General features: G+C 38.4%; 1 non-coding gene across 1 annotated transcript; it reads right to left on the bottom strand.

Moving 5' to 3' along the window:
- Positions 1-3124: 3124 nt before the first annotated feature.
- LOC141709636 (small nucleolar RNA R71) lies at positions 3125-3231 on the bottom strand. Its single transcript, XR_012570201.1, has one exon. It is a non-coding gene; the product is annotated as a small nucleolar RNA R71 (small nucleolar RNA).
- Between the last annotated feature and the right edge of the window lie 9602 nt (positions 3232-12833).

Consider the following 12833-nt stretch of genomic DNA (forward strand, 5'->3'; position numbering starts at 1 on the left):
ACATCGAGCAAATTTGAGAAATCTATTCGGTTTATAAGTCAAAGTCTTACTAAGTGCATTAAAATATCATGATCTTTTCGGTAACTTGTTATTTAGCCAAGTTGGCAGCATTTAGGTTAGTAGGCTTCGATTTATTTCAGAATCGGAATCAGGACTTCACCCGATTCACTATAAGAAAAAGGCCTATCAACGACCAAATATATCAGCGACCGCAGAGTCGTCGCTAAAATTTGTAATCTGCGACCACTTTTTGTGACCATGAACAGAGTTTGCCGCTAACTATAATTAGCGACCGAATGCGGTCACTAATCGGTCGTTGATTAAAGTTTTCCACATGAAAAATGCCCGTGAAAATTGGTGCTTGAACTGTTAGCCACTAAATTCCTTATTCGACCCAGTGCGGTGGCTAAAGGTTCCATGTCATTTTTTAGCGACTGAGTTCGATTGCAAAAAGCAGTCACTGAAATAACAAATAATTATTTTTAAAATTTTAATACTAATACAATTATAAATTGTTAACAGTTACAGTTACATAAAGAACTAAAACTAATCGATGCAGTTCATTCCTTCCACATCCACACACTGATTTCTTCTCAATCCACAACCAACACAGTGACACTCATCTAGGCAGGTAAAATTGATTCATACCTAATTCATTATGTAAATGTGCTAACTATATTTTTGAAAATTTGGGATTGGTTTTGAGAAGTATGACCTAATTTTAGCTCGGGAATTGAGTATTTATTTGATGAATTTGTAATTGATTAAGAACTAGGTAACAATTTATATATGAGTTTTTTGTATCTATGCAACCAATTGGTTGTTTTCAAGGTTTATTTGTGGTTGATTTGGTATGATTCAAATGGAGTGGATAAACCACATCCATTACCAAATTGTTGTCTAAACTGCGTTGAAGTTAGGTAGATTTGGGTCAGATAAGTTAATTTGCTTTTATATGAACCTTACTGAAGTATTAGTTTACTAAACATAATTAAATATTTTAATGATGTTGATGTTGAAAATTTGTCCTTGTAATGGATGTTAAGTGGCATTTATGTCCACTTAGAATGCTCTATAAAGGCTTGAATTGGTGTTTTGTACTCGAGTTATGTGTGTATTTGATGCGTTTTTGTAGTATTTTTGCATTTCAGGCATAGTTGAAAGAGTCGGGAGATTTAGATTGTTTTGGTGCTAAATTAGTTCTAGAATGTGTCCAAGAAGTTTGCTCGTGGATTGCCATCTCAAACCAGCCAGAAAAATAAAAATCAGAGTTTTTTCCAGAAGGTCAGCGCGCCCGCGCTATAGTAGCGCGCGCCCGAGCCGGGTGACCAGAATGACAGCGCGCCCGCGCCAGGTCGGGTTTCGAGAATTTTGTTTTGAATAGAAGATTGCTTTCTGGACTTCTCTACTACTGAGGGCTGCTATATAATGATAACTTAAGGTCATTTTTCATAACAAAACGTACCGGAGCTTAAGGAGAAGACGTAAGAAGACTGTATAACACAATTCAACCAAGGCGAAGAGGATCTAGTTTATTCTTGTGATTCTTTGTTTTAAGTTATAACTTTGGATGCTAGTTTTCTTTTTTGTTGAACCTATACTCTTGTTTAACGTACTTGGTTTTAATATTCGTATTTATAAAGACTTAGTTTATTATACCATGCTTTCATCGAAATCCACAGTGATGAAGGTGATGATGATTTCGGTTATGGGCTAATCGTTATCGTGGGGTTCTAGCGGATTTACTTATGGATTTCTTTAGTTAATTTATTTCGATACCTTAATGTGTGGTGATTGTATGATATCCTAATATCGGTCATGCTTATTCGTCTTATGAGCGTCGCGAACTTTCAAGATAGTGTGTTAATCTCTATTGAAGCGAAAGTGAATATAGGAGTTTAGAACTTGCCATGCTAGCATATGTTCATATAATTGATATGCATGATTCATAGGTAAATTTAACCATCTTACTTGCCCTATGTAATCATGATAGGTAACTTGTGCACTAAACCGTTATGTTGTCAAATTCTATAGACATAGAGGGTCTTAATATAATTGGTGTCTATTCAGCTTCTATCTCTTTTGTGGATGTCTGGTAGTAGGGTATTCTTACAATGAAAGTTGGCATTTACTAGTTTTGTGTTATCTGATTAGTGTCATCACCATTACATGCTAATGATAAGAATAAAAAGGCAATTGAATGAAGTAGTAATGAAGTTAGAATCCCATGTTTGTGTCATCTAAGTAATCAACTTTTGATTCTCTTAGTTAATGTTAGTTAGTATAATTTCTTAGTTAATCATAGTTATAAACAATCTCAATTTATAATCATCTTAGCATTAAAGAATAACCATACCATTGTTGCATAAGTACATTGATTAAAATTAACCTAAAAGAGTCTACGTGGGAATGAACTATAATTAATTCAATATTACTTGCGATCGCGTATACTTGCGTGAATATTAGCACGTGTTTTCGTCCTAACAAGTTTTTGGCGCCGCTGCCGGGGACTCGGTGTTAATTTTTAGTTTATGTGCTTGACATTAGTGTTTGTTAAAGTTCATTGACTTGAATATTTTACTTACTTGTTTGTTTGTTGCTTTTTCAGGTACTCTAGAGAGCGTGTATGCTAACGCGTTCTCAACTTCGAAAGAGAATACTGGAAAAAGTAGAGGAGGAAGTAGTTGAAGAAACCTTTATTGAGGAAAAAGTTGAAGAAGAAGCTCTTGTTGTAATGGGTGAACCAGAAGCAAATACAAAGGCTTTGATGGACTATTCTCATCCAAAGATCAATGATATTTAGTCTAGCATTCTCCGACCAGCCATCGTGGCTAACACTTTTGAAAACAAAGCTAGCACGATTCAGATGATACAAAATTCAGTTCAGTTTGGGGGTTCTCCAACGGAAGATCCCAATATGCATATTAGAGATTTCATCGAGATCTGTGACACTTTCAAATTCAACAATGTTACTGAAGATGCTATTAAGCTAAGGCTTTTCCCATTTTCTCTAAGGGATAAAGCTAAGAGCTGGTTACATTCTCTACCACCAGGCTCTATCGCCAAATGGGAAGAACTTGCTCAAAAGTTCCTTACTAAGTTCTTTCCTATGGCGAAGATAGCTGCAATCAGGAATACTCTTACTCAATTTGCGCAGCAATCTGTATAGTCTTTGTGTGAGGCTTGGGAGCAATATAAGGAGATGCTTAGGAAGTGTCCTCAACATGGGATGTCTGACTGGATGATCATTAACTGTTTATATAATGGTTTGGGTGCAACTTCTAGACCCATGCTTAATGCAGCATTAGTTGGAGCCTTGTGGACTAAAAGCTACGATGAAGCTTATGAATTGATTGAACTGATGGCTGCTAATGAATACCAGAACCCTTCTCAGAGACTAACTCAAGGCAAGGTAGCGGGAATTCTGGAGGTAGATGTAGCTCTGCTATAGCTGCTCAGCTAAAGGCTTTGACGATGAAGGTGGACTCTTTGGCTAATTATGGAGTTAATCAGATCACTAGTGTCTGTGAGCTTTATATTGGTTCCCATGAGACAGAGCAGTGTGTTATTTCTAGTGAATCAGCTCAGATCGTGAGCAACTTTTAGAGGTCACAACATCCAGTTCCAGCCACCTATCATCCCAACAACCGCAATCATCCTAACTTCAGCTGGAGCAATACTCAGAATGCGGTACATCAGCCTTATCAACAGTATCCAGCAAAATAATACAACCCTCATGGTTTCCAGCAACCGCAATATGCACCAAGAAAATAACTTCATTTGCAACAATCTAATGAAAAATATGAGTTGGAGGAGTTGATGTGCAAGAGCCAAACGGTGTCTATCAAGACCTTGGAGAATCAAATTGGGCAGATTACCAATGCTTTGCTGAATCATCAACCTGGTTCACTACCTAGTGAAACAGAGGTTCCAGGAAAGAAGTAAGCTAAAGAGCATGTTAAGGCAATCACATTGAGGTCTGGGAAGGTTGCAAATCCCGAAAAATCTCAAGTTTCGAAAGAAGAAGTTGTGGCTGAAAAAGAAGTGTAAAAGGAAGTAGAAGTGGAACCATGGAGGACTACTGTAGAACACACTCCTCCTGAGGGTAATACAGGGGAGAAACATATATATCCTCCACCTCATTTTCCTAAGAGGCTGCAGAAGAAAAAATTGGATAAGCAGTTTGAGAAGTTTCTGGAGGTGTTCAAGAAACTTCATATCAACATACCTTTCACTGAAGCTCTTGAACAGATGCCTAGTTATGCAAAGTTTATGAAAGGTATTCTTTCTCGGAAAGTGAAGCTTGATGACTTAGAGACCGTTGCTCTCATGGAGGAGTGCAGTGTTGTACTGCAACAGAAGTTATCTCCGAAGCTTAAAGATCCTGGAAGCTTCAATATTCCTTGCACTATCGGAAACTTGTCGTTCGACAAGTGTTTGTATGATTTGGGAGCTAGCATCAATCTGATGCCTTTTTCTGTTTTCAAAAAATTGGATTTACCTGATCCGAAGCCTATTTATATTCCTTACAGTTGGCCGATCGCTTTATTACATATCCACGAGGCATTGTGGATGATGTCTTGGTCAAGGTGGACACACTCATCTTTCCTGCTGATTTTATAATCTTGGATTTCGAGGAGGATAAGAAGAATCCCATAATCTTGGGAAGACCATTATTGGTTACAGGCCGAACCTTGATAGATGTGCAGAAGGGTGAGCTCACTATGCGAGTGTTGGATCAGGATGTGACTTTTAATGTGTTCAATGCCATAAAATTCCCTACTAAAAATGAGGAGTGCTTAAAAGTGGAGTTGATCGATTCTGTGGTTACTTCAGAACTTGATCAAATGCTAAGGTCTGATGCCTTAGAGAAGGCTTTGTTGGGGAATTCAGATAGCGAAGATGATGAAGGTGATGAGCAGTTGCAATATTTGAATGCTTCTCCTCGGAAGAGAAGGCTGAATATACCTTTTGAATCTCTTGGAATATCAGAATTGAAAAATGCTGAGGGGAGACTCAAGCCTTCTATTGAGGAAGCTCCTACACTAGAGCTTAAACCATTGCCTGAACACTTAAGGTATATTTTTTTAGGTGATGCATCTACTTTGCCTGTTATTGATCTGATGTTTGACAGGATGGCTGGGCATGAGTACTACTGTCTTCTGGATAGCTATTCGGGTTATAATCAGATTTGTATCGCTGCGGAAGATCAAGAAGAGACTACCTTCACTTGTCTGTTTGGTACTTTTGTCTTCAGAAGAGTTTCTTTTGGGTTGTATAGTGCACCTGCCACATTTCAGAGATGCATGATGGCTATCTTCTCTGACATGATTGGTCAGAATGTGGAGGTGTTTATGGATGATTTCTCTGTGTTCGGGGATTCTTTTGACGAGTGCTTGCAGAATCTTGGCGCAGTTCTTAAAAGGTGTGTTGAGACCAATCTGGTTCTCAACTGGGAAAAATGTCATTTTATGGTGCGACAGGGCATTATTCTTGGGCACAAGGTCTCTAGTAAGGGTCTTGAAGTGGACAAAGCCAAGGTGGGGGTCATTGAAAACCTTTCTCCACCAATTTTTGTTAAGGGAGTCCGCAACTTTCTTGGTCATGCGGGTTTCTACAGGAGTTCACCAAGGACTTCGCAAAAATTTCTAAACCATTGTGCAATCTTCTAGAAAAAGATGTTCCTTTCAATTTTGATGATAAGTGTCGAGCTGCTTTTGAGATCTTGAAGAAAAATTTAATCACGACACCTGTCATAACTGCACCTGATTGGAATGAGCCTTTTGAAATGATGTGCGATGCAAGTGACTATGCAATTGGAGCAGTTTTTGGGCAGAGAAAGAATAAGATATTTCATGTGGTTTACTATGCTAGTAAGACCCTCAATGGTGCTCAACTGAACTGTACTACTACTGAGAAGGAACTATTAGCCATTGTTTACGGTTTTGAGAAGTTTCAATCTTATTTGCTTGGGACGAAGGTGACAGTTTTCACTGATCACACTGCTATTCGATATCACATCTCGAAGAACGACCCGAAGCCTAGATTGATTCGATGGGTTCTTTTACTTCAAGAGTTTGAGTTGGAGATCAAGGACAAGAAAGGTACTAAGAATCAAGTTGTTGATCATCTCTCTCAGTTGGAAGATCCGAGTGCGACTTCACAGGATAAGACATCGATACATGAGTCTTTTCCTGATGAACAATTATTTAGGGTGCAATAGGAAGAACCGTGGTTCATAGGCATTGTGAACTACCTTGTGAGCAATATCATGCCTCTAGACTTATCTTTTGCTCAAAGGAAGAAGTTTCTTCATGAGTTGAAGTGGTACATGTGGGATGAGCCATTTTTATTTAGGAAAGGAGCTCTCCAGATGATCAGGAGATGTATTCTACACAGCGAGACAGAGGGTACCTTGCGAGACTGTCATTCGACTGTTTATGGAGGCCACTATGATGTAGAAAAGACAGTAGCTCGTATCCTTCAAGCAGGATTCTTCTGGCCTACATTTTTTAAGGATGCATATCAGTTTGTTTTAAAGTTTGATTGATGCCAGCATGTTGGTAATATGTCTAAGAGGGATGAGATGCCTTTTAATGTGCTTCTCGAGGTTGAGGTCTTCGACATTTGGGGAATTGACTTTATGGCGCCATTTTTCTCATCTTGCAATAATTAGTATATCTTGTTGGTGGTTGATTATGTCTCGAAATAGGTTGAAGTTAAGGCTTTACCGACAAATGATGCGATGGTAGCGCTAATTTTCTTCAGAAGCAGATATTCACAAGATTTGGGACTCCAAGAGTCATAATCAGTGATGAGGGATCGCATTTCTGTAATCACAAGTTCACTGCTATGATGCAGTGATATAATGTGAATCATCGCATTGCTACAGCCTACCATCCTCAGACTAATGGTCAAGCTGAGGTGTCTAACAGGGAGATTAAGCGTATTCTAGAGAAAGTTATATGTCCATCAAGGAAGGATTGGTCTTTGAAGCTGGATGAAGCTGTTTGGGCGTATAGGAAAGCATATAAGACTTCGCTAGGTATGTCACCGTTTTAGTTGGTTTATGGTAAGGGGTGTCATTTGCCTGTGGAGCTAGAGCACAAAGCATATTGGGCGTTGAAGAAGTTAAACCTTGATTTGGATGCAGCTGGTTAGAAAATGATGCTTCAATTGAATGACCTCGATGAGTTCCGGCTTCAAGCGTATGAGAACAACAAAATGTATAGGGAGAAAGTCAAGAGGTGACACGATAGGGGTTTAGTGCTCAAATCATTTGTGCCGGGGCAATAAGTTCTTTTGTTCAACTCTCGTCTCCGTCTTTTTCCTGGAAAATTTGAAGTCGAGGTGGTGAGGGCCGTTTGTTATCTAAACTATGTTTCCACATGGAGCGGTGGAGATTTTTGAGAATGATCCGGGCCAAGCGTTCAAGGTGATGGACAGAGGTTGAAGCATTAATATGGGGATATGGCAAACCGCGAGGTGGTTAGTGCTGTTTTATTGTCAACTTGATCTCGAGTTCTACGTCAAACTAACGACGTAAAGCAAGCGCTTCTTGGGAGGCAAGCCAAGTATGTTGTACATTAGTAGATATATTAAAAAGAAAACAAGGAGAAAAACATAAAAAAATTAGAAAAAAAATTCAGTGCCAACTACAGAAGCACGGCGCGCCCGCGCTTAAGAGCGGGGCGGCCGCGCTGAAACTCCAGTAGCACGACGCGCCCGTGCCGGTATGCGGGGTGACCGCGCTAGTTTTCCAGAAGCGCGGCCGCCCCGCCTGGCTGGCTTCCTGGACCTGGAAAAAAAAATCAGAAAATTGGGAATTTAAACACAAAATCAATTCATACCCGAAATTTCCTTCTCCACTTCCCATAATTTCTAGTCCAAATCAATTCCATTACCCCCATTACTCCCATTAATCCCACTTCTTTTCCATTACTAATTCCTAATCTCCTATATATACACATTTATACACAAACTTCTCCATCACTTCTCCAATTCTCAAACACAAATCTCTCTTATACACACATCTCTTATTCTCTCTTATTCACTTTCAATGGCACCCAAAAGATATCGAACCCAAGTTAGCAGCAATACTACCGATTATTCTAGTACTGGTGGTGTGAGGCTTAGGTTTTCAACTCCGGAGGCTGAGGCAGAGTATACGAGGCTGCTTTTAAAGCCTGTAGCTAAGGAGCTAGGTTTTCTGCCATCGGGGAAGGATGGTAAGTTATTAGAGATTATTGTGGAGATGGGTTGGATTGCTTTTTGTGAGGCACCAGCTGCGGTGTCTATGAGTATGGTTCGCGAGTTTTATGTTAATGCAAAGGCGAACAAGAATGGTTTTACTGTGGTGAGGGGGTTAACTGTGGACTACAGTACTGAGGCCATTTGTCGGATGATAAGTCAGCCCGAGAGACAGCCTGAGCAGGAGGATTGGAATGCGAAGACGGGGGATGATTTTAACTTGAATTTGATAGTTGCTATGTTGTGTGTGCCAGAGACTCACTGAAAGTTCAAGAAGGGTATGAACGAGTATGCCACTTTCCCTGCCTCATTCATGAACATGTTTGCACGTGCATGGAATTCTTTTATTTGTGCCAACATCATGCCATCTTCTCACGTGCATGTTATTACTCTGGAGCGTGCACAGTTATTGTGGGGGATTCTTCAGGGAGAATATGTGGATCTTGGGATGGTGATTTATCAAGGTATATTGAGGTTTCTATGAGGCAGCACTACGGGGGCTAACCCCTATGCGTCTATTACGATAAAGTTGTGTGTGGCGGTTGGAGTTTATTGGCCCGCACACGAGCAGTTGTAGCTTCCTAGTGCCCCAATTGATAGTTTGACGATAGTTGTGATGCAGGAGTGGTACGGTAGGAATCCTGATCCAAAGAAGCTCGGTTACTCATATGATCACTTACCGGATGGCCGTCCAGCTGATCAGACGTATGCTGGTGGTTCTTCTCAGGCTAGGAGAGCAACATGGAGAGCTCAGTTGGGTGAAGAGGCCGGTCCTTCGTGATCACAGCAGCAGTAGCAGCAGGAGGAAGCAGAGGGCAGTGCTGGTTTGAGTTTAACACAGTATAGGTGTTTGATGAGGAGGATGGATGCGATGCATGACATCCATAGTCAGTATGTACAGTATCTCACCCAGGCATTGGGGACTGCATTCAGAGCTACAAGATTTGACATCTAGTGGCCAGTATTTAGTGAGGACTCTGTGTACCGCCTCCTGACACTCCTGACACACCACCCGTTGAGGGTGATGACCCTGATTCCGAGTAGGTATGCCTAATTCCTTACTATTACCTTCACTGAGGACAATGAATATTTTAAGTTTGGAGGTAATAGTTAAGGAATATATGTTTGTGTGTGTCTCATATAGTTTGCATATTCATGATAGTTTAGTTCATATAGATGCATATTTGCCATGTAGTAGTTTTTTTTATTTTGCATGATAGTATGTTGCATATAGTTGCATGTGCATTATAACATGATCCCTTAAGATTGCTTTTCCGATTGATTTGTGATATTGATGCTAGTGTACTGATGTCGTGTTTAGGGATGTTAAGTCTTATCGAGTTGATTTGCATGCTAGAAGCAATAAAATTTCACTAAGTCTTATAGGTTTCTTGAGTGTTAGATCATGATCATGGTTTATTTTTTTGTCGAGGTTTAATCACTTGCTTATATTTAGAATTTAGGATATTCTCTTAATGATATTTAGAAATTGGAGAAAAACATTGGATTTCATTGCTAGTTGTTGTGGCTAGGTGTCAAATGGCTAGTAGCCGGCTCTTTTATATGAGTAGTCTAGGGTTGAAAGAGATGGAGCGAAACACACTCATTCAGAAATTGAAAAAAAGAAAAAAAAAGAGAAGAAGAAAAAAAAAGAGAAAAAAATTATGCGTGTTTATGCATAATTGATCACGAGTGGGCTCTTTAATACTCGAGTTATTAAGTTCTTAGGGGACTTTGTGCCTAGTGACCTAAGGCTTTTATAGTCTGGGATCCACTAATCTAATGCTCGTTACGTGGGTATTATTGTATAAGTCTTTTGTGGACCTCACTCATTGGATGGTCAAATAAGCATATTTGTGTTGTTTATGTGTTATGAATAAAAGCATGAATCCATGTATAACTCCGATATAAAAATTAAAGTGTTGTCAGTTATTTTGAGTTTAGCTTTTATTCTATTTATAACCTTGTGATTGCCTTGATGAGTAGTGATTTTATGATTATTGATCTAGTTACGATAGTATATCTGTTAAGCAAATGCACACACACACATTTCTATCTTGTGAGTTAATTTGTGAGATTTGATTGATCTTTATGCGAATAACTATATTTGTTGAGATGTTGCTCATCGGTTGGTTTAGTTAGTCTGAGGGGATCGCTTCATTCATATTAGTTGCATTCATGTATTTTTATTTCTTGTTCTTTAAGTCTGTTTATGCTTGTGGACAACCATCAGTTCAAGTTTGGGGGTGTGTTAAGTGGCATTTATGTCCACTTAGAATGCTCTATAAAGGCTTGAATTGGTGTTTTGTACTCGAGTTGTGTGTGTGTTTGATGCATTTTTGTAGTGTTTTTGCATTTCAGGCATAGTTGATAGAGTCAGGAGATTTAACATTATTTTGTTGCTAAATTGGTGCTAGGAATGTGTCCAGGAAGTTTGCTCGTGGATTGCCATCTCAAACTAGCCAGATAAATAAAAATCAGAGTTTTTTCCAGAAGGTCAGCACACCTGCGCTGTAGTAGCGGGCGACCGCGCCGGGTGAACAGAATGACAGCGCGCCCACGCTGATGAAGAGCGCGCCCGCGCCAGGTCGGGTTTTGAGAATCTTGTTTTGAATAGAAGATTAATTTCTGGACTTCTCTGCTGAGGAGGGCTGCTATATAATGATAACTTAAGGTCATTTCTCATAATAAGACGTACCAGAGCTTAAGGAGAAGATGTAAGAAGACCGTATAACACAATTTAACCAAGGCGAAGAGGATCTAGTTTATTCTTGTGATTCTTTGTTTTAAGTTGTAACTTTGGATGCTAGTTTTCTTATTTATTGAACCTATACTCTTGTTTAACATACTTGGTTTTAATATTCATATTTATAAAGACTTAGTTTATTATACCATGCTTTCATCGGAACCCACGGTGATGATGAGTTCGGTTATGGGCTAATCGTTATCGTGGGGTTCTAGCGGATTTACTTATGGATTTCTTTAGTTAATTTGTTTTGATACCTTAGTGTGTGGTGATTGTATGCTATCCTAGTATTGGTTGTGTTTATTCCTCTTATGAGCGTCGTGAACTTATAAGATAATGTGTTAATCTCTATTGAAGGAAAATGAATATAGGGGTTTAGAACTTGCCATGCTAGCATAGGTTCATGTAATTGATATGCATAATTCGTAGGTAATTTTAAGCATCTTACTTGCCCTATATAATCATGATAGATAACTTGTGCACTAAACCGTTATATTGTCAAATTCTATAGATATATAGGGTCTCAATATAATTGGTGTATATTCAGCTTCTATCTCTTTTGTGGATGTCTGGTAGTAGGGTATTCGTACAACGAAAGTTGGCGTTTACTAGTTTCGTGTTATCTGATTAGTGTCATCACCATTACATGTTAAGGATAAGAAGAAAAATGCTATTGGATGAAGTAGTAATGAAGTTAGAATCCCATGTTTGTGTCGTATAAGTAATCAACTTTTAATTCTTTTTGTTAATGTTTGTTAGTATAATTTCTTAGTTAATCATAGTTATATAAAATCTCAATTTGTGATCATCTTAGCATTGAATAATAACCATACCATTGTTGTATAAGTACATTGATTAAAATTAACCTAAAAGAGTCTTTGTGGGAACGAACTAGAATTAATTCTATATTACTTGCGATCGCGTATACTTGCGTGAATATTAGCGCGTACTTTCGTCCTAACAATGTAGTGCTGTATAGTTCTGTACTATTATTAGTCTTCCAATACTTATCATATGCTGCTGAAAAACTATATATTGGTACCTAGATGACAATGTTGTAATTCATTACAGTAGTAACGTAGACATTTGTTACTCTTCACATCTTTATATAATGTTGCAGGGTGTTTAGGATTCCTGGATGTAGTTTCACCGTGTATACCCAATTTAATACTAGGTTTTTAAAATAATGGCTTGTCAAGTTAAAGAACTTATAATCTCAATAAAAGTTTTAGAGTCAATTTTTTGTAGATTTTTCAGTTTGTAGTTTGACTTGGAGAAAATTGTTTTTTATTTATCATTTCTTTTATTTGCTTTTATTTTGCTATATTTATTCCTTGTTGAACTTTATTTACAGTGATTCGTATCATCTCACTTGACATAGCATGATGTACTTGCTCTTGCAGATATGGTATATTATTTACTTGAGGAGGCTGATTAACTATTTCAGCTGTTATATTTATTAGAAATCACTTAGATAACCCCCTTCTAGTGTGGAACATGCTTTTCAAGTGGCCTTAGATATGGAGTAGTATTTACGGCTTGTTACATACTATGCTGTAAACATCTCAATTTTGTGCATGTATATTAGATGTAGATTATGTATGTTCTTTATTCAGATTCCCCGGCCCCTATCCTAAAAGCATGTACGTATCTATTCTTACAAGTATATTGGATTCTATTAAATATAAGAACATGTGTACTTACCTTTAATGTTAAAATATTGTATATTATAGTGATTTTACATATCATAGAATTGTAAAGTGCATCTCTCACCGTGCCTTCAGAAGTGATCTACTCTTACTATTACATGGGCTAGCAAACTAGGTGTTCACAAGGA

The sequence above is a fragment of the Apium graveolens genome, chromosome 2 (genome assembly GCF_009905375.1).
Source record: "Apium graveolens cultivar Ventura chromosome 2, ASM990537v1, whole genome shotgun sequence".
In the NCBI taxonomy this organism is placed as follows: domain Eukaryota; kingdom Viridiplantae; phylum Streptophyta; class Magnoliopsida; order Apiales; family Apiaceae; genus Apium; species Apium graveolens.